This window comes from Hyla sarda, unplaced genomic scaffold (genome assembly GCF_029499605.1).
Source record: "Hyla sarda isolate aHylSar1 unplaced genomic scaffold, aHylSar1.hap1 scaffold_2246, whole genome shotgun sequence".
NCBI classification, from domain to species: domain Eukaryota; kingdom Metazoa; phylum Chordata; class Amphibia; order Anura; family Hylidae; genus Hyla; species Hyla sarda.
Window position 1 is genome coordinate 1427 of NW_026608923.1, and position 19996 is coordinate 21422.

At 46.2% G+C, this 19996-nt stretch overlaps 8 non-coding genes and 1 pseudogene across 8 annotated transcripts; all 9 read right to left on the reverse strand.

The window, feature by feature from the left end:
- Positions 1-646: 646 nt before the first annotated feature.
- LOC130321287 (U2 spliceosomal RNA) lies at positions 647-779 on the reverse strand (annotated as a pseudogene).
- A 2088-nt stretch (positions 780-2867) lies between these two features.
- On the reverse strand, positions 2868-3058 carry LOC130321290 (U2 spliceosomal RNA). Its single transcript, XR_008867037.1, has one exon. It is a non-coding gene; the product is annotated as a U2 spliceosomal RNA (small nuclear RNA).
- A 2082-nt stretch (positions 3059-5140) lies between these two features.
- On the reverse strand, positions 5141-5331 carry LOC130321270 (U2 spliceosomal RNA). Its single transcript, XR_008867021.1, has one exon. It is a non-coding gene; the product is annotated as a U2 spliceosomal RNA (small nuclear RNA).
- Positions 5332-7415: 2084 nt separating this feature from the next.
- On the reverse strand, positions 7416-7606 carry LOC130321289 (U2 spliceosomal RNA). The gene has a single exon (XR_008867036.1). It is a non-coding gene; the product is annotated as a U2 spliceosomal RNA (small nuclear RNA).
- A 2089-nt stretch (positions 7607-9695) lies between these two features.
- LOC130321271 (U2 spliceosomal RNA) lies at positions 9696-9886 on the reverse strand. Its single transcript, XR_008867022.1, has one exon. It is a non-coding gene; the product is annotated as a U2 spliceosomal RNA (small nuclear RNA).
- A 2091-nt stretch (positions 9887-11977) lies between these two features.
- LOC130321272 (U2 spliceosomal RNA) lies at positions 11978-12168 on the reverse strand. Its single transcript, XR_008867023.1, has one exon. It is a non-coding gene; the product is annotated as a U2 spliceosomal RNA (small nuclear RNA).
- A 2090-nt stretch (positions 12169-14258) lies between these two features.
- Positions 14259-14449, reverse strand: LOC130321273 (U2 spliceosomal RNA). The gene has a single exon (XR_008867024.1). It is a non-coding gene; the product is annotated as a U2 spliceosomal RNA (small nuclear RNA).
- Positions 14450-16534: 2085 nt separating this feature from the next.
- Positions 16535-16725, reverse strand: LOC130321274 (U2 spliceosomal RNA). The gene has a single exon (XR_008867025.1). It is a non-coding gene; the product is annotated as a U2 spliceosomal RNA (small nuclear RNA).
- A 2082-nt stretch (positions 16726-18807) lies between these two features.
- LOC130321276 (U2 spliceosomal RNA) lies at positions 18808-18998 on the reverse strand. The gene has a single exon (XR_008867026.1). It is a non-coding gene; the product is annotated as a U2 spliceosomal RNA (small nuclear RNA).
- Between the last annotated feature and the right edge of the window lie 998 nt (positions 18999-19996).

Consider the following 19996-nt stretch of genomic DNA (forward strand, 5'->3'; position numbering starts at 1 on the left):
TTAAAACGAGCAGGCGGTAATAGTATCCCCCCTGGGAGGGTGGGGTCTTTGTTGCACGTGACTTGATATCGCCATTTTGAGGTCCAGACACCACAGTCGTTCATGATTTTTCCTCTGAACTCCACCTTTTTAAAGTAGGCTGCCAGGAACCCATCGATCTCTCTCTGATTTACAAAAGGGGAGTACATCTTCACGACAATCAACTTGGTTTCATCTAGGACGTGCTCGACAATTTGGATACCCTTAAGCCTCGGATCATCTTGCTTTGGAATTTTCATTACTGCATCTAAGAATACGCCTTCCCCTATGAAAGTGCAGTCGTAGATCCTCCGCTTAGGGTAATCCTGGATGGCCAAAATCTCTCGCTTACGAACATTAAGAATCTTGTCGAGCACGTCCTCTATCACGAACCTCATGCCACGTGCATCCGCCGCATCACCTGTGAGAATGACCCGCACAGTGTGTTTAATCCGGGCATAAGCCGGTACCGAACCAGGATCTAGATCTTCATCCATGGTTCATTCGTGTTTTGGTCTGGTTCTCTCCGCTCCAACCAACCAGCCAATTCGCTCAAACCTCTCTCCACCCGAAGGCTTTGAGAGGCGATCGCAACCCGTTACCCTGGGACTAAGCCCTCTCCCCAATAGCAACAAGTGGGTGAAGCCCAGGCAATAAACCTGGGCGATCCCACAAGGCCGAGGAGAGGGGTACCCGAGTACCTTCTGACCAGATCTCCTGTATTACTACACTTGATCTTAGCCAAAAGGCCGAGAAGCGATAACCGTGAAAGGGGCGGGCCCAACAAGGTGCCCTTCATGGGCACTATCACTGCTTGCTGTCAGGGAGGCTGCCAGACAATTTTCCATGCACACTCTGGGCTGGGGGGCAGTCAACCACCAGTACACACAGCAGAACCTAAACCCATACCATTATTGCTAAGCAGCAAGACAGGGGCCCATTGCACTCCCACGGGGCCTTTTTAAATGCAATCCATAACCCGGATTTGCCAGGAACCCTTCTTACTCCTCCTACTTGCATGTGACACTGGGCTTAGGATCTGCATAGGAAACACACACACAAGCACACACCTACCTTTGTTGCCTGCAGATGCCTCCTTGGCTGTCCCCAAACGGTATCAAACCAACACCCACGGGAAGCTGTAAGCATAGAGGACATGCCTGCACCCCATTGGACTTACCTGTGTGGGTTAAACCCGGGTTATTTGACAACCTATGGCGGTGATGGTTCTGCTCAGGCAGAGCAGTGCTGATGCTCCTCATAAAGCTGTCGCTGCTGTGAAGGTTCTAGGTGACATCACAAATCCCTATGGTTACATACACAACAAAGCTGGGTTGTTGTTGTTTACACTCTGCAAGGCCTGTGGAAGTGAGTGACATCATAGCACTGTAGTTCTGAGGGTTCTAGATGGATGCAACAATCTCCTGTTGCTTCTATGAAGGCCATAATAGACGACATCACCAAACAGCTCCATAGTCACATACACAGCAAAGGAGAGATGTTGTTTACACCTAGTGATGTCAGTGGTATTGAGTGACATCACAGCACAGTGCTAAGGCTCCTGGGCCTGGACACAGCAGCGGCTGCAATATCTCAACGGAGAATACGTTTATATATATGTGTGTGTGTGCGCGTATATATATATATATATATATATATATATATATATATATATATTTCTCCGCCGAAATCACTTTTAAACCCATTTCCACCTTTTTTTCACTTCTCTTCCTCTTACTTTTTTTTCACGTTTTTTTACGTTTTTCTCCTTTTCGCCTCTTTTCTGGGCGTATTATTCTTCTTTTTCTTCTTTTTTTTCGTCTAATGCATACCCCATCAGTGCAGCAATGCTTATTCAATACCGCCAGCAGATGGAGACACTGGGGGATAATTTTCTAAGGATTTATACTGATTTTTCCTGTCTGAATTTGTCGCACAGAAAGTTGCAGGCCAAATATGTGTGACATTTCTGCGACTTTAGCTTCTAGAGCATTTTTACAACATTATACATAGGTGCTGAATACATAAAAAGCGACTGTTCAGCGACAGACAAGTCGCATCGGTTGAAAGTAGGCCAGAATGTCAGTCCATGTTGGAGCAGGTTTAGATACAGTCTAAAGTATAGATCTCAAAGTCTGTGCACAGAATTTAGCAAGGGCCTCGCACCTTCTGATGCATCAGGTAGGTGCACAATAGCATAGCCTAACCCTCTGTACTTTGGTCTATATTGATGCGGGACATAGACAGCCAGCTGATGACCAATCCATTAGTGCAATGGATGGCTGGAAGCATTTGTCTTTGCCTTTGCAATACCACAGAAGCAATGCATGGTCAATGTACAGCAATGACACACCTGTGTGAACAGCCAGGAGACCCCCCCCCCCCCCATGTTATGTTACATAGTTACATAGTTAGTACGGTCGAAAAAAGACATATGTCCATCAAGTTCAACCAGGGAATTAAGGGGTAGGGGTGTGGCGCGATATTGGGGAAGGGATGAGATTTTATATTTCTTCATAAGCATTAATCTTATTTTGTCAATTAGGAACATTCAGCACCCACCCGCTATCAAGGCAGCTGCCTATCATGTCATGCCCTACCTGCACAGGTGTGCTGGCTACTCAAATGATCCAATTAAGGAGGCCATTTAGTCAGCAGCAGCAGAAGTCCTGTGCCTGGACGCTCCAACAGCGGCCAGACACAAGCAGAAGCAGAAGCAGCAGAAGCAGCAGCAGCACCACCTTTTGTTTTTTGGCTGCAGCAGCAGCAAGCCCACAGGGCTGGCTAGTTGGCTAGCCAGCAAGCAGGTAGCAATGAAAGTAGGAATCTTTCTTTTTAACCCTGTAAGGGGGTGGTGCACTGTACCCGAAGATACTGCCATATCGGGTCAATGCATAGGGCGACGGAAGCAAGCTTCGAAATCGGCCCCCGTTCTCAAAAATCCATTTAATATATGGTCCCCAGATAGGGGACGTATCAGATATTAAACTGATAAGAACAGATACTACACTTGATCTTAGCCAAAAGGCCGAGAAGCGATAACCGTGAAAGGGGCGGGCCCAACAAGGTGCCCTTCATGGGCACTATCACTGCTTGCTGTCAGGGAGGCTGCCAGACAATTTTCCATGCACACTCTGGGCTGGGGGGCAGTCAACCACCAGTACACACAGCAGAACCTAAACCCATACCATTATTGCTAAGCAGCAAGACAGGGGCCCATTGCACTCCCACGGGGCCTTTTTAAATGCAATCCATAACCCGGATTTGCCAGGAACCCTTCTTACTCCTCCTACTTGCATGTGACACTGGGCTTAGGATCTGCATAGGAAACACACACACAAGCACACACCTACCTTTGTTGCCTGCAGATGCCTCCTTGGCTGTCCCCAAACGGTATCAAACCAACACCCACGGGAAGCTGTAAGCATAGAGGACATGCCTGCACCCCATTGGACTTACCTGTGTGGGTTAAACCCGGGTTATTTGACAACCTATGGCGGTGATGGTTCTGCTCAGGCAGAGCAGTGCTGATGCTCCTCATAAAGCTGTCGCTGCTGTGAAGGTTCTAGGTGACATCACAAATCCCTATGGTTACATACACAACAAAGCTGGGTTGTTGTTGTTTACACTCTGCAAGGCCTGTGGAAGTGAGTGACATCATAGCACTGTAGTTCTGAGGGTTCTAGATGGATGCAACAATCTCCTGTTGCTTCTATGAAGGCCATAATAGACGACATCACCAAACAGCTCCATAGTCACATACACAGCAAAGGAGAGATGTTGTTTACACCTAGTGATGTCAGTGGTATTGAGTGACATCACAGCACAGTGCTAAGGCTCCTGGGCCTGGACACAGCAGCGGCTGCAATATCTCAACGGAGAATACGTTTATATATATGTGTGTGTGTGCGCGTATATATATATATATATATATATATATATATATATATTTCTCCGCCGAAATCACTTTTAAACCCATTTCCACCTTTTTTTCCCTTCTCTTCCTCTTACTTTTTTTTCACGTTTTTTTACGTTTTTCTCCTTTTCGCCTCTTTTCTGGGCGTATTATTCTTCTTTTTCTTCTTTTTTTTCGTCTAATGCATACCCCATCAGTGCAGCAATGCTTATTCAATACCGCCAGCAGATGGAGACACTGGGGGATAATTTTCTAAGGATTTATACTGATTTTTCCTGTCTGAATTTGTCGCACAGAAAGTTGCAGGCCAAATATGTGTGACATTTCTGCGACTTTAGCTTCTAGAGCATTTTTACAACATTATACATAGGTGCTGAATACATAAAAAGCGACTGTTCAGCGACAGACAAGTCGCATCGGCTGAAAGTAGGCCAGAATGTCAGTCCATGTTGGAGCAGGTTTAGATACAGTCTAAAGTATAGATCTCAAAGTCTGTGCACAGAATTTAGCAAGGGCCTCGCACCTTCTGATGCATCAGGTAGGTGCACAATAGCATAGCCTAACCCTCTGTACTTTGGTCTATATTGATGCGGGACATAGACAGCCAGCTGATGACCAATCCATTAGTGCAATGGATGGCTGGAAGCATTTGTCTTTGCCTTTGCAATACCACAGAAGCAATGCATGGTCAATGTACAGCAATGACACACCTGTGTGAACAGCCAGGAGACCCCCCCCCCCCCATGTTATGTTACATAGTTACATAGTTAGTACGGTCGAAAAAAGACATATGTCCATCAAGTTCAACCAGGGAATTAAGGGGTAGGGGTGTGGCGCGATATTGGGGAAGGGATGAGATTTTATATTTCTTCATAAGCATTAATCTTATTTTGTCAATTAGGAACATTCAGCACCCACCCGCTATCAAGGCAGCTGCCTATCATGTCATGCCCTACCTGCACAGGTGTGCTGGCTACTCAAATGATCCAATTAAGGAGGCCATTTAGTCAGCAGCAGCAGAAGTCCTGTGCCTGGACGCTCCAACAGCGGCCAGACACAAGCAGAAGCAGAAGCAGCAGAAGCAGCAGCAGCACCACCTTTTGTTTTTTGGCTGCAGCAGCAGCAAGGCCCACAGGGCTGGCTAGCTGGCTAGCAAGCAAGCAGGTAGCAATGAAAGTAGGAATCTTTCTTTTTAACCCTGTAAGGGGGTGGTGCACTGTACCCGAAGATACTGCCATATCGGGTCAATGCATAGGGCGACGGAAGCAAGCTTCGAAATCGGCCCCCGTTCTCAAAAATCCATTTAATATATGGTCCCCAGATAGGGGACGTATCAGATATTAAACTGATAAGAACAGATACTACACTTGATCTTAGCCAAAAGGCCGAGAAGCGATAACCGTGAAAGGGGCGGGCCCAACAAGGTGCCCTTCATGGGCACTATCACTGCTTGCTGTCAGGGAGGCTGCCAGACAATTTTCCATGCACACTCTGGGCTGGGGGGCAGTCAACCACCAGTACACACAGCAGAACCTAAACCCATACCATTATTGCTAAGCAGCAAGACAGGGGCCCATTGCACTCCCACGGGGCCTTTTTAAATGCAATCCATAACCCGGATTTGCCAGGAACCCTTCTTACTCCTCCTACTTGCATGTGACACTGGGCTTAGGATCTGCATAGGAAACACACACACAAGCACACACCTACCTTTGTTGCCTGCAGATGCCTCCTTGGCTGTCCCCAAACGGTATCAAACCAACACCCACGGGAAGCTGTAAGCATAGAGGACATGTCTGCACCCCATTGGACTTACCTGTGTGGGTTAAACCCGGGTTATTTGACAACCTATGGCGGTGATGGTTCTGCTCAGGCAGAGCAGTGCTGATGCTCCTCATAAAGCTGTCGCTGCTGTGAAGGTTCTAGGTGACATCACAAATCCCTATGGTTACATACACAACAAAGCTGGGTTGTTGTTGTTTACACTCTGCAAGGCCTGTGGAAGTGAGTGACATCATAGCACTGTAGTTCTGAGGGTTCTAGATGGATGCAACAATCTCCTGTTGCTTCTATGAAGGCCATAATAGACGACATCACCAAACAGCTCCATAGTCACATACACAGCAAAGGAGAGATGTTGTTTACACCTAGTGATGTCAGTGGTATTGAGTGACATCACAGCACAGTGCTAAGGCTCCTGGGCCTGGACACAGCAGCGGCTGCAATATCTCAACGGAGAATACGTTTATATATATGTGTGTGTGTGCGCGTATATATATATATATATATATATATATATATATATATATATATATATTTCTCAGCCGAAATCACTTTTAAACCCATTTCCACCTTTTTTTCCCTTCTCTTCCTCTTACTTTTTTTCACTTTTTTTACGTTTTTCTCCTTTTCGCCTCTTTTCTGGGCGTATTATTCTTCTTTTTCTTCTTTTTTTTCGTCTAATGGATACCCCATCAGTGCAGCAATGCTTATTCAATACCGCCAGCAGATGGAGACACTGGGGGATAATTTTCTAAGGATTTATACTGATTTTTCCTGTCTGAATTTGTCGCACAGAAAGTTGCAGGCCAAATATGTGTGACATTTCTGCGACTTTAGCTTCTAGAGCATTTTTACAACATTATACATAGGTGCTGAATACATAAAAAGCGACTGTTCAGCGACAGACAAGTCGCATCGGCTGAAAGTAGGCCAGAATGTCAGTCCATGTTGGAGCAGGTTTAGATACAGTCTAAAGTATAGATCTCAAAGTCTGTGCACAGAATTTAGCAAGGGCCTCGCACCTTCTGATGCATCAGGTAGGTGCACAATAGCATAGCCTAACCCTCTGTACTTTGGTCTATATTGATGCGGGACATAGACAGCCAGCTGATGACCAATCCATTAGTGCAATGGATGGCTGGAAGCATTTGTCTTTGCCTTTGCAATACCACAGAAGCAATGCATGGTCAATGTACAGCAATGACACACCTGTGTGAACAGCCAGGAGACCCCCCCCCCCCCCCCATGTTATGTTACATAGTTACATAGTTAGTACGGTCGAAAAAAGACATATGTCCATCAAGTTCAACCAGGGAATTAAGGGGTAGGGGTGTGGCGCGATATTGGGGAAGGGATGAGATTTTATATTTCTTCTTAAGCATTAATCTTATTTTGTCAATTAGGAACATTCAGCACCCACCCGCTATCAAGGCAGCTGCCTATCATGTCATGCCCTACCTGCACAGGTGTGCTGGCTACTCAAATGATCCAATTAAGGAGGCCATTTAGTCAGCAGCAGCAGAAGTCCTGTGCCTGGACGCTCCAACAGCGGCCAGACACAAGCAGAAGCAGAAGCAGCAGAAGCACCACCTTTTGTTTTTTGGCTGCAGCAGCAGCAAGGCCCACAGGGCTGGCTAGCTGGCTAGCCAGCAAGCAGGTAGCAATGAAAGTAGGAATCTTTCTTTTTAACCCTGTAAGGGGGTGGTGCACTGTACCCGAAGATACTGCCATATCGGGTCAATGCATAGGGCGACGGAAGCAAGCTTCAAAATCGGCCCCCGTTCTCAAAAATCCATTTAATATATGGTCCCCAGATAGGGGACGTATCAGATATTAAACTGATAAGAACAGATACTACACTTGATCTTAGCCAAAAGGCCAAGAAGCGATAACCGTGAAAGGGGCGGGCCCAACAAGGTGCCCTTCATGGGCACTATCACTGCTTGCTGTCAGGGAGGCTGCCAGACAATTTTCCATGCACACTCTGGGCTGGGGGGCAGTCAACCACCAGTACACACAGCAGAACCTAAACCCATACCATTATTGCTAAGCAGCAAGACAGGGGCCCATTGCACTCCCACGGGGCCTTTTTAAATGCAATCCATAACCCGGATTTGCCAGGAACCCTTCTTACTCCTCCTACTTGCATGTGACACTGGGCTTAGGATCTGCATAGGAAACACACACACAAGCACACACCTACCTTTGTTGCCTGCAGATGCCTCCTTGGCTGTCCCCAAACGGTATCAAACCAACACCCACGGGAAGCTGTAAGCATAGAGGACATGCCTGCACCCCATTGGACTTACCTGTGTGGGTTAAACCCGGGTTATTTGACAACCTATGGCGGTGATGGTTCTGCTCAGGCAGAGCAGTGCTGATGCTCCTCATAAAGCTGTCGCTGCTGTGAAGGTTCTAGGTGACATCACAAATCCCTATGGTTACATACACAACAAAGCTGGGTTGTTGTTGTTTACACTCTGCAAGGCCTGTGGAAGTGAGTGACATCATAGCACTGTAGTTCTGAGGGTTCTAGATGGATGCAACAATCTCCTGTTGCTTCTATGAAGGCCATAATAGACGACATCACCAAACAGCTCCATAGTCACATACACAGCAAAGGAGAGATGTTGTTTGCACCTAGTGATGTCAGTGGTATTGAGTGACATCACAGCACAGTGCTAAGGCTCCTGGGCCTGGACACAGCAGCGGCTGCAATATCTCAACGGAGAATACGTTTATATATATGTGTGTGTGTGCGCGTATATATATATATATATATATATATATATATATATATATATATTTCTCCGCCGAAATCACTTTTAAACCCATTTCCACCTTTTTTTCCCTTCTCTTCCTCTTACTTTTTTTTCACGTTTTTTTACGTTTTTCTCCTTTTCGCCTCTTTTCTGGGCGTATTATTCTTCTTTTTCTTCTTTTTTTTCATCTAATGCATACCCCATCAGTGCAGCAATGCTTATTCAATACCGCCAGCAGATGGAGACACTGGGGGATAATTTTCTAAGGATTTATACTGATTTTTCCTGTCTGAATTTGTCGCACAGAAAGTTGCAGGCCAAATATGTGTGACATTTCTGCGACTTTAGCTTCTAGAGCATTTTTACAACATTATACATAGGTGCTGAATACATAAAAAGCGACTGTTCAGCGACAGACAAGTCGCATCGGCTGAAAGTAGGCCAGAATGTCAGTCCATGTTGGAGCAGGTTTAGATACAGTCTAAAGTATAGATCTCAAAGTCTGTGCACAGAATTTAGCAAGGGCCTCGCACCTTCTGATGCATCAGGTAGGTGCACAATAGCATAGCCTAACCCTCTGTACTTTGGTCTATATTGATGCGGGACATAGACAGCCAGCTGATGACCAATCCATTAGTGCAATGGATGGCTGGAAGCATTTGTCTTTGCCTTTGCAATACCACAGAAGCAATGCATGGTCAATGTACAGCAATGACACACCTGTGTGAACAGCCAGGAGACCCCCCCCCCCCCCATGTTATGTTACATAGTTACATAGTTAGTACGGTCGAAAAAAGACATATGTCCATCAAGTTCAACCAGGGAATTAAGGGGTAGGGGTGTGGCGCGATATTGGGGAAGGGATGAGATTTTATATTTCTTCATAAGCATTAATCTTATTTTGTCAATTAGGAACAATCAGCACCCACCCGCTATCAAGGCAGCTGCCTATCATGTCATGCCCTACCTGCACAGGTGTGCTGGCTACTCAAATGATCCAATTAAGGAGGCCATTTAGTCAGCAGCAGCAGAAGTCCTGTGCCTGGACGCTCCAACAGCGGCCAGACACAAGCAGAAGCAGAAGCAGCAGAAGCAGCAGCAGCACCACCTTTTGTTTTTTGGCTGCAGCAGCAGCAAGGCCCACAGGGCTGGCTAGCTGGCTAGCCAGCAAGCAGGTAGCAATGAAAGTAGGAATCTTTCTTTTTAACCCTGTAAGGGGGTGGTGCACTGTACCCGAAGATACTGCCATATCGGGTCAATGCATAGGGCGACGGAAGCAAGCTTCGAAATCGGCCCCCGTTCTCAAAAATCCATTTAATATATGGTCCCCAGATAGGGGACGTATCAGATATTAAACTGATAAGAACAGATACTACACTTGATCTTAGCCAAAAGGCCGAGAAGCGATAACCGTGAAAGGGGCGGGCCCAACAAGGTGCCCTTCATGGGCACTATCACTGCTTGCTGTCAGGGAGGCTGCCAGACAATTTTCCATGCACACTCTGGGCTGGGGGGCAGTCAACCACCAGTACACACAGCAGAACCTAAACCCATACCATTATTGCTAAGCAGCAAGACAGGGGCCCATTGCACTCCCACGGGGCCTTTTTAAATGCAATCCATAACCCGAATTTGCCAGGAACCCTTCTTACTCCTCCTACTTGCATGTGACACTGGGCTTAGGATCTGCATAGGAAACACACACACAAGCACACACCTACCTTTGTTGCCTGCAGATGCCTCCTTGGCTGTCCCCAAACGGTATCAAACCAACACCCACGGGAAGCTGTAAGCATAGAGGACATGCCTGCACCCCATTGGACTTACCTGTGTGGGTTAAACCCGGGTTATTTGACAACCTATGGCGGTGATGGTTCTGCTCAGGCAGAGCAGTGCTGATGCTCCTCATAAAGCTGTCGCTGCTGTGAAGGTTCTAGGTGACATCACAAATCCCTATGGTTACATACACAACAAAGCTGGGTTGTTGTTGTTTACACTCTGCAAGGCCTGTGGAAGTGAGTGACATCATAGCACTGTAGTTCTGAGGGTTCTAGATGGATGCAACAATCTCCTGTTGCTTCTATGAAGGCCATAATAGACGACATCACCAAACAGCTCCATAGTCACATACACAGCAAAGGAGAGATGTTGTTTACACCTAGTGATGTCAGTGGTATTGAGTGACATCACAGCACAGTGCTAAGGCTCCTGGGCCTGGACACAGCAGCGGCTGCAATATCTCAACGGAGAATACGTTTATATATATGTGTGTGTGTGCGCGTATATATATATATATATATATATATATATATATATATATATATATTTCTCCGCCGAAATCACTTTTAAACCCATTTCCACCTTTTTTTCCCTTCTCTTCCTCTTACTTTTTTTTCACGTTTTTTTACGTTTTTCTCCTTTTCGTCTTTTCTGGGCGTATTATTCTTCTTTTTCTTCTTTTTTTTCGTCTAATGCATACCCCATCAGTGCAGCAATGCTTATTCAATACCGCCAGCAGATGAAGACACTGGGGGATAATTTTCTAAGGATTTATACTGATTTTTCCTGTCTGAATTTGTCGCACAGAAAGTTGCAGGCCAAATATGTGTGACATTTCTGCGACTTTAGCTTCTAGAGCATTTTTACAACATTATACATAGGTGCTGAATACATAAAAAGCGACTGTTCAGCGACAGACAAGTCGCATCGGCTGAAAGTAGGCCAGAATGTCAGTCCATGTTGGAGCAGGTTTAGATACAGTCTAAAGTATAGATCTCAAAGTCTGTGCACAGAATTTAGCAAGGGCCTCGCACCTTCTGATGCATCAGGTAGGTGCACAATAGCATAGCCTAACCCTCTGTACTTTGGTCTATATTGATGCGGGACATAGACAGCCAGCTGATGACCAATCCATTAGTGCAATGGATGGCTGGAAGCATTTGTCTTTGCCTTTGCAATACCACAGAAGCAATGCATGGTCAATGTACAGCAATGACACACCTGTGTGAACAGCCAGGAGACCCCCCCCCCCCCCCCATGTTATGTTACATAGTTACATAGTTAGTACGGTCGAAAAAAGACATATGTCCATCAAGTTCAACCAGGGAATTAAGGGGTAGGGGTGTGGTGCGATATTGGGGAAGGGATGAGATTTTATATTTCTTCATAAGCATTAATCTTATTTTGTCAATTAGGAACATTCAGCACCCACCCGCTATCAAGGCAGCTGCCTATCATGTCATGCCCTACCTGCACAGGTGTGCTGGCTACTCAAATGATCCAATTAAGGAGGCCATTTAGTCAGCAGCAGCAGAAGTCCTGTGCCTGGACGCTCCAACAGCGGCCAGACACAAGCAGAAGCAGAAGCAGCAGAAGCAGCAGCAGCACCACCTTTTGTTTTTTGGCTGCAGCAGCAGCAAGGCCCACAGGGCTGGCTAGCTGGCTAGCCAGCAAGCAGGTAGCAATGAAAGTAGGAATCTTTCTTTTTAACCCTGTAAGGGGGTGGTGCACTGTACCCGAAGATACTGCCATATCGGGTCAATGCATAGGGCGACGGAAGCAAGCTTCGAAATCGGCCCCCGTTCTCAAAAATCCATTTAATATATGGTCCCCAGATAGGGGACGTATCAGATATTAAACTGATAAGAACAGATACTACACTTGATCTTAGCCAAAAGGCCGAGAAGCGATAACCGTGAAAGGGGCGGGCCCAACAAGGTGCCCTTCATGGGCACTATCACTGCTTGCTGTCAGGGAGGCTGCCAGACAATTTTCCATGCACACTCTGGGCTGGGGGGCAGTCAACCACCAGTACACACAGCAGAACCTAAACCCATACCATTATTGCTAAGCAGCAAGACAGGGGCCCATTGCACTCCCACGGGGCCTTTTTAAATGCAATCCATAACCCGGATTTGCCAGGAACCCTTCTTACTCCTCCTACTTGCATGTGACACTGGGCTTAGGATCTGCATAGGAAACACACACACAAGCACACACCTACCTTTGTTGCCTGCAGATGCCTCCTTGGCTGTCCCCAAACGGTATCAAACCAACACCCACGGGAAGCTGTAAGCATAGAGGACATGCCTGCACCCCATTGGACTTACCTGTGTGGGTTAAACCCGGGTTATTTGACAACCTATGGCGGTGATGGTTCTGCTCAGGCAGAGCAGTGCTGATGCTCCTCATAAAGCTGTCGCTGCTGTGAAGGTTCTAGGTGACATCACAAATCCCTATGGTTACATACACAACAAAGCTGGGTTGTTGTTGTTTACACTCTGCAAGGCCTGTGGAAGTGAGTGACATCATAGCACTGTAGTTCTGAGGGTTCTAGATGGATGCAACAATCTCCTGTTGCTTCTATGAAGGCCATAATAGACGACATCACCAAACAGCTCCATAGTCACATACACAGCAAAGGAGAGATGTTGTTTACACCTAGTGATGTCAGTGGTATTGAGTGACATCACAGCACAGTGCTAAGGCTCCTGGGCCTGGACACAGCAGCGGCTGCAATATCTCAACGGAGAATACGTTTATATATATGTGTGTGTGTGCGCGTATATATATATATATATATATATATATATATATATATATATATTTCTCCGCCGAAATCACTTTTAAACCCATTTCCACCTTTTTTTCCCTTCTCTTCCTCTTACTTTTTTTTCACGTTTTTTTACGTTTTTCTCCTTTTCGCCTCTTTTCTGGGCGTATTATTCTTCTTTTTCTTCTTTTTTTTCGTCTAATGCATACCCCATCAGTGCAGCAATGCTTATTCAATACCGCCAGCAGATGGAGACACTGGGGGATAATTTTCTAAGGATTTATACTGATTTTTCCTGTCTGAATTTGTCGCACAGAAAGTTGCAGGCCAAATATGTGTGACATTTCTGCGACTTTAGCTTCTAGAGCATTTTTACAACATTATACATAGGTGCTGAATACATAAAAAGCGACTGTTCAGCGACAGACAAGTCGCATCGGCTGAAAGTAGGCCAGAATGTCAGTCCATGTTGGAGCAGGTTTAGATACAGTCTAAAGTATAGATCTCAAAGTCTGTGCACAGAATTTAGCAAGGGCCTCGCACCTTCTGATGCATCAGGTAGGTGCACAATAGCATAGCCTAACCCTCTGTACTTTGGTCTATATTGATGCGGGACATAGACAGCCAGCTGATGACCAATCCATTAGTGCAATGGATGGCTGGAAGCATTTGTCTTTGCCTTTGCAATACCACAGAAGCAATGCATGGTCAATGTACAGCAATGACACACCTGTGTGAACAGCCAGGAGACCCCCCCCCCCCCCCATGTTATGTTACATAGTTACATAGTTAGTACGGTCGAAAAAAGACATATGTCCATCAAGTTCAACCAGGGAATTAAGGGGTAGGGGTGTGGCGCGATATTGGGGAAGGGATGAGATTTTATATTTCTTCATAAGCATTAATCTTATTTTGTCAATTAGGAACATTCAGCACCCACCCGCTATCAAGGCAGCTGCCTATCATGTCATGCCCTACCTGCACAGGTGTGCTGGCTACTCAAATGATCCAATTAAGGAGGCCATTTAGTCAGCAGCAGCAGAAGTCCTGTGCCTGGACGCTCCAACAGCGGCCAGACACAAGCAGAAGCAGAAGCAGCAGAAGCAGCAGCAGCACCACCTTTTGTTTTTTGGCTGCAGCAGCAGCAAGGCCCACAGGGCTGGCTAGCTGGCTAGCCAGCAAGCAGGTAGCAATGAAAGTAGGAATCTTTCTTTTTAACCCTGTAAGGGGGTGGTGCACTGTACCCGAAGATACTGCCATATCGGGTCAATGCATAGGGCGACGGAAGCAAGCTTCGAAATCGGCCCCCGTTCTCAAAAATCCATTTAATATATGGTCCCCAGATAGGGGACGTATCAGATATTAAACTGATAAGAACAGATACTACACTTGATCTTAGCCAAAAGGCCGAGAAGCGATAACCGTGAAAGGGGCGGGCCCAACAAGGTGCCCTTCATGGGCACTATCACTGCTTGCTGTCAGGGAGGCTGCCAGACAATTTTCCATGCACACTCTGGGCTGGGGGGCAGTCAACCACCAGTACACACAGCAGAACCTAAACCCATACCATTATTGCTAAGCAGCAAGACAGGGGCCCATTGCACTCCCACGGGGCCTTTTTAAATGCAATCCATAACCCGGATTTGCCAGGAACCCTTCTTACTCCTCCTACTTGCATGTGACACTGGGCTTAGGATCTGCATAGGAAACACACACACAAGCACACACCTACCTTTGTTGCCTGCAGATGCCTCCTTGGCTGTCCCCAAACGGTATCAAACCAACACCCACGGGAAGCTGTAAGCATAGAGGACATGCCTGCACCCCATTGGACTTACCTGTGTGGGTTAAACCCGGGTTATTTGACAACCTATGGCGGTGATGGTTCTGCTCAGGCAGAGCAGTGCTGATGCTCCTCATAAAGCTGTCGCTGCTGTGAAGGTTCTAGGTGACATCACAAATCCCTATGGTTACATACACAACAAAGCTGGGTTGTTGTTGTTTACACTCTGCAAGGCCTGTGGAAGTGAGTGACATCATAGCACTGTAGTTCTGAGGGTTCTAGATGGATGCAACAATCTCCTGTTGCTTCTATGAAGGCCATAATAGACGACATCACCAAACAGCTCCATAGTCACATACACAGCAAAGGAGAGATGTTGTTTACACCTAGTGATGTCAGTGGTATTGAGTGACATCACAGCACAGTGCTAAGGCTCCTGGGCCTGGACACAGCAGCGGCTGCAATATCTCAACGGAGAATACGTTTATATATATGTGTGTGTGTGCGCGTATATATATATATATATATATATATATATATATATATATATATTTCTCCGCCGAAATCACTTTTAAACCCATTTCCACCTTTTTTTCCCTTCTCTTCCTCTTACTTTTTTTTCACGTTTTTTTACGTTTTTCTCCTTTTCGCCTCTTTTCTGGGCGTATTATTCTTCTTTTTCTTCTTTTTTTTCGTCTAATGCATACCCCATCAGTGCAGCAATGCTTATTCAATACCGCCAGCAGATGGAGACACTGGGGGATAATTTTCTAAGGATTTATACTGATTTTTCCTGTCTGAATTTGTCGCACAGAAAGTTGCAGGCCAAATATGTGTGACATTTCTGCGACTTTAGCTTCTAGAGCATTTTTACAACATTATACATAGGTGCTGAATACATAAAAAGCGACTGTTCAGCGACAGACAAGTCGCATCGGCTGAAAGTAGGCCAGAATGTCAGTCCATGTTGGAGCAGGTTTAGATACAGTCTAAAGTATAGATCTCAAAGTCTGTGCACAGAATTTAGCAAGGGCCTCGCACCTTCTGATGCATCAGGTAGGTGCACAATAGCATAGCCTAACCCTCTGTACTTTGGTCTATATTGATGCGGGACATAGACAGCCAGCTGATGACCAATCCATTAGTGCAATGGATGGCTGGAAGCATTTGTCTTTGCCTTTGCAATACCACAGAAGCAATGCATGGTCAATGTACAGCAATGACACACCTGTGTGAACAGCCAGGAGACCCCCCCCCCCCCCCCATGTTATGTTACATAGTTACATAGTTAGTACGGTCGAAAATAGACATATGTCCATCAAGTTCAACCAGGGAATTAAGGGGTAGGGGTGTGGCGTGATATTGGGGAAGGGATGAGATTTTATATTTCTTCATAAGCATTAATCTTATTTTGTCAATTAGGAACATTCAGCACCCACCCGCTATCAAGGCAGCTGCCTATCATGTCATGCCCTACCTGCACAGGTGTGCTGGCTACTCAAATGATCCAATTAAGGAGGCCATTTAGTCAGCAGCAGCAGAAGTCCTGTGCCTGGACGCTCCAACAGCGGCCAGACACAAGCAGAAGCAGCAGAAGCAGCAGCAGCACCACCTTTTGTTTTTTGGCTGCAGCAGCAGCAAGGCCCACAGGGCTGGCTAGCTGGCTAGCCAGCAAGCAGGTAGCAATGAAAGTAGGAATCTTTCTTTTTAACCCTGTAAGGGGGTGGTGCACTGTACCCGAAGATACTGCCATATCGGGTCAATGCATAGGGCGACGGAAGCAAGCTTCGAAATCGGCCCCCGTTCTCAAAAATCCATTTAATATATGGTCCCCAGATAGGGGACGTATCAGATATTAAACTGATAAGAACAGATACTACACTTGATCTTAGCCAAAAGGCCGAGAAGCGATAACCGTGAAAGGGGCGGGCCCAACAAGGTGCCCTTCATGGGCACTATCACTGCTTGCTGTCAGGGAGGCTGCCAGACAATTTTCCATGCACACTCTGGGCTGGGGGGCAGTCAACCACCAGTACACACAGCAGAACCTAAACCCATACCATTATTGCTAAGCAGCAAGACAGGGGCCCATTGCACTCCCACGGGGCCTTTTTAAATGCAATCCATAACCCGGATTTGCCAGGAACCCTTCTTACTCCTCCTACTTGCATGTGACACTGGGCTTAGGATCTGCATAGGAAACACACACACAAGCACACACCTACCTTTGTTGCCTGCAGATGCCTCCTTGGCTGTCCCCAAACGGTATCAAACCAACACCCACGGGAAGCTGTAAGCATAGAGGACATGCCTGCACCCCATTGGACTTACCTGTGTGGGTTAAACCCGGGTTATTTGACAACCTATGGCGGTGATGGTTCTGCTCAGGCAGAGCAGTGCTGATGCTCCTCATAAAGCTGTCGCTGCTGTGAAGGTTCTAGGTGACATCACAAATCCCTATGGTTACATACACAACAAAGCTGGGTTGTTGTTGTTTACACTCTGCAAGGCCTGTGGAAGTGAGTGACATCATAGCACTGTAGTTCTGAGGGTTCTAGATGGATGCAACAATCTCCTGTTGCTTCTATGAAGGCCATAATAGACGACATCACCAAACAGCTCCATAGTCACATACACAGCAAAGGAGAGATGTTGTTTACACCTAGTGATGTCAGTGGTATTGAGTGACATCACAGCACAGTGCTAAGGCTCCTGGGCCTGGACACAGCAGCGGCTGCAATATCTCAACGGAGAATACGTTTATATATATGTGTGTGTGTGCGCGTATATATATATATATATATATATATATATATATATATATTTCTCCGCCGAAATCACTTTTAAACCCATTTCCACCTTTTTTTCCCTTCTCTTCCTCTTACTTTTTTTTCACGTTTTTTTACGTTTTTCTCCTTTTCGACTCTTTTCTGGGCGTATTATTCTTCTTTTTCTTCTTTTTTTTCGTCTAATGCATACCCCATCAGTGCAGCAATGCTTATTCAATACCGCCAGCAGATGGAGACACTGGGGGATAATTTTCTAAGGATTTATACTGATTTTTCCTGTCTGAATTTGTCGCACAGAAAGTTGCAGGCCAAATATGTGTGACATTTCTGCGACTTTAGCTTCTAGAGCATTTTTACAACATTATACATAGGTGCTGAATACATAAAAAGCGACTGTTCAGCGACAGACAAGTCGCATCGGCTGAAAGTAGGCCAGAATGTCAGTCCATGTTGGAGCAGGTTTAGATACAGTCTAAAGTATAGATCTCAAAGTCTGTGCACAGAATTTAGCAAGGGCCTCGCACCTTCTGATGCATCAGGTAGGTGCACAATAGCATAGCCTAACCTTCTGTACTTTGGTCTATATTGATGCGGGACATAGACAGCCAGCTGATGACCAATCCATTAGTGCAATGGATGGCTGGAAGCATTTGTCTTTGCCTTTGCAATACCACAGAAGCAATGCATGGTCAATGTACAGCAATGACACACCTGTGTGAACAGCCAGGAGACCCCCCCCCCCATGTTATGTTACATAGTTACATAGTTAGTACGGTCGAAAAAAGACATATGTCCATCAAGTTCAACCAGGGAATTAAGGGGTAGGGGTGTGGCGCGATATTGGGGAAGGGATGAGATTTTATATTTCTTCATAAGCATTAATCTTATTTTGTCAATTAGGAACATTCAGCACCCACCCGCTATCAAGGCAGCTGCCTATCATGTCATGCCCTACCTGCACAGGTGTGCTGGCTACTCAAATGATCCAATTAAGGAGGCCATTTAGTCAGCAGCAGCAGAAGTCCTGTGCCTGGACGCTCCAACAGCGGCCAGACACAAGCAGAAGCAGAAGCAGCAGAAGCAGCAGCAGCACCACCTTTTGTTTTTTGGCTGCAGCAGCAGCAAGGCCCACAGGGCTGGCTAGCTGGCTAGCCAGCAAGCAGGTAGCAATGAAAGTAGGAATCTTTCTTTTTAACCCTGTAAGGGGGTGGTGCACTGTACCCGAAGATACTGCCATATCGGGTCAATGCATAGGGCGACGGAAGCAAGCTTCGAAATCGGCCCCCGTTCTCAAAAATCCATTTAATATATGGTCCCCAGATAGGGGACGTATCAGATATTAAACTGATAAGAACAGATACTACACTTGATCTTAGCCAAAAGGCCGAGAAGCGATAACCGTGAAAGGGGCGGGCCCAACAAGGTGCCCTTCATGGGCACTATCACTGCTTGCTGTCAGGGAGGCTGCCAGACAATTTTCCATGCACACTCTGGGCTGGGGGGCAGTCAACCACCAGTACACACAGCAGAACCTAAACCCATACCATTATTGCTAAGCAGCAAGACAGGGGCCCATTGCACTCCCACGGGGCCTTTTTAAATGCAATCCATAACCCGGATTTGCCAGGAACCCTTCTTACTCCTCCTACTTGCATGTGACACTGGGCTTAGGATCTGCATAGGAAACACACACACAAGCACACACCTACCTTTGTTGCCTGCAGATGCCTCCTTGGCTGTCCCCAAACGGTATCAAACCAACACCCACGGGAAGCTGTAAGCATAGAGGACATGCCTGCACCCCATTGGACTTACCTGTGTGGGTTAAACCCGGGTTATTTGACAACCTATGGCGGTGATGGTTCTGCTCAGGCAGAGCAGTGCTGATGCTCCTCATAAAGCTGTCGCTGCTGTGAAGGTTCTAGGTGACATCACAAATCCCTATGGTTACATACACAACAAAGCTGGGTTGTTGTTGTTTACACTCTGCAAGGCCTGTGGAAGTGAGTGACATCATAGCACTGTAGTTCTGAGGGTTCTAGATGGATGCAACAATCTCCTGTTGCTTCTATGAAGGCCATAATAGACGACATCACCAAACAGCTCCATAGTCACATACACAGCAAAGGAGAGATGTTGTTTACACCTAGTGATGTCAGTGGTATTGAGTGACATCACAGCACAGTGCTAAGGCTCCTGGGCCTGGACACAGCAGCGGCTGCAATATCTCAACGGAGAATACGTTTATATATATGTGTGTGTGTGCGCGTATATATATATATATATATATATATATATATATATATATATATATTTCTCCGCCGAAATCACTTTTAAACCCATTTCCACCTTTTTTTCCCTTCTCTTCCTCTTACTTTTTTTTCACGTTTTTTT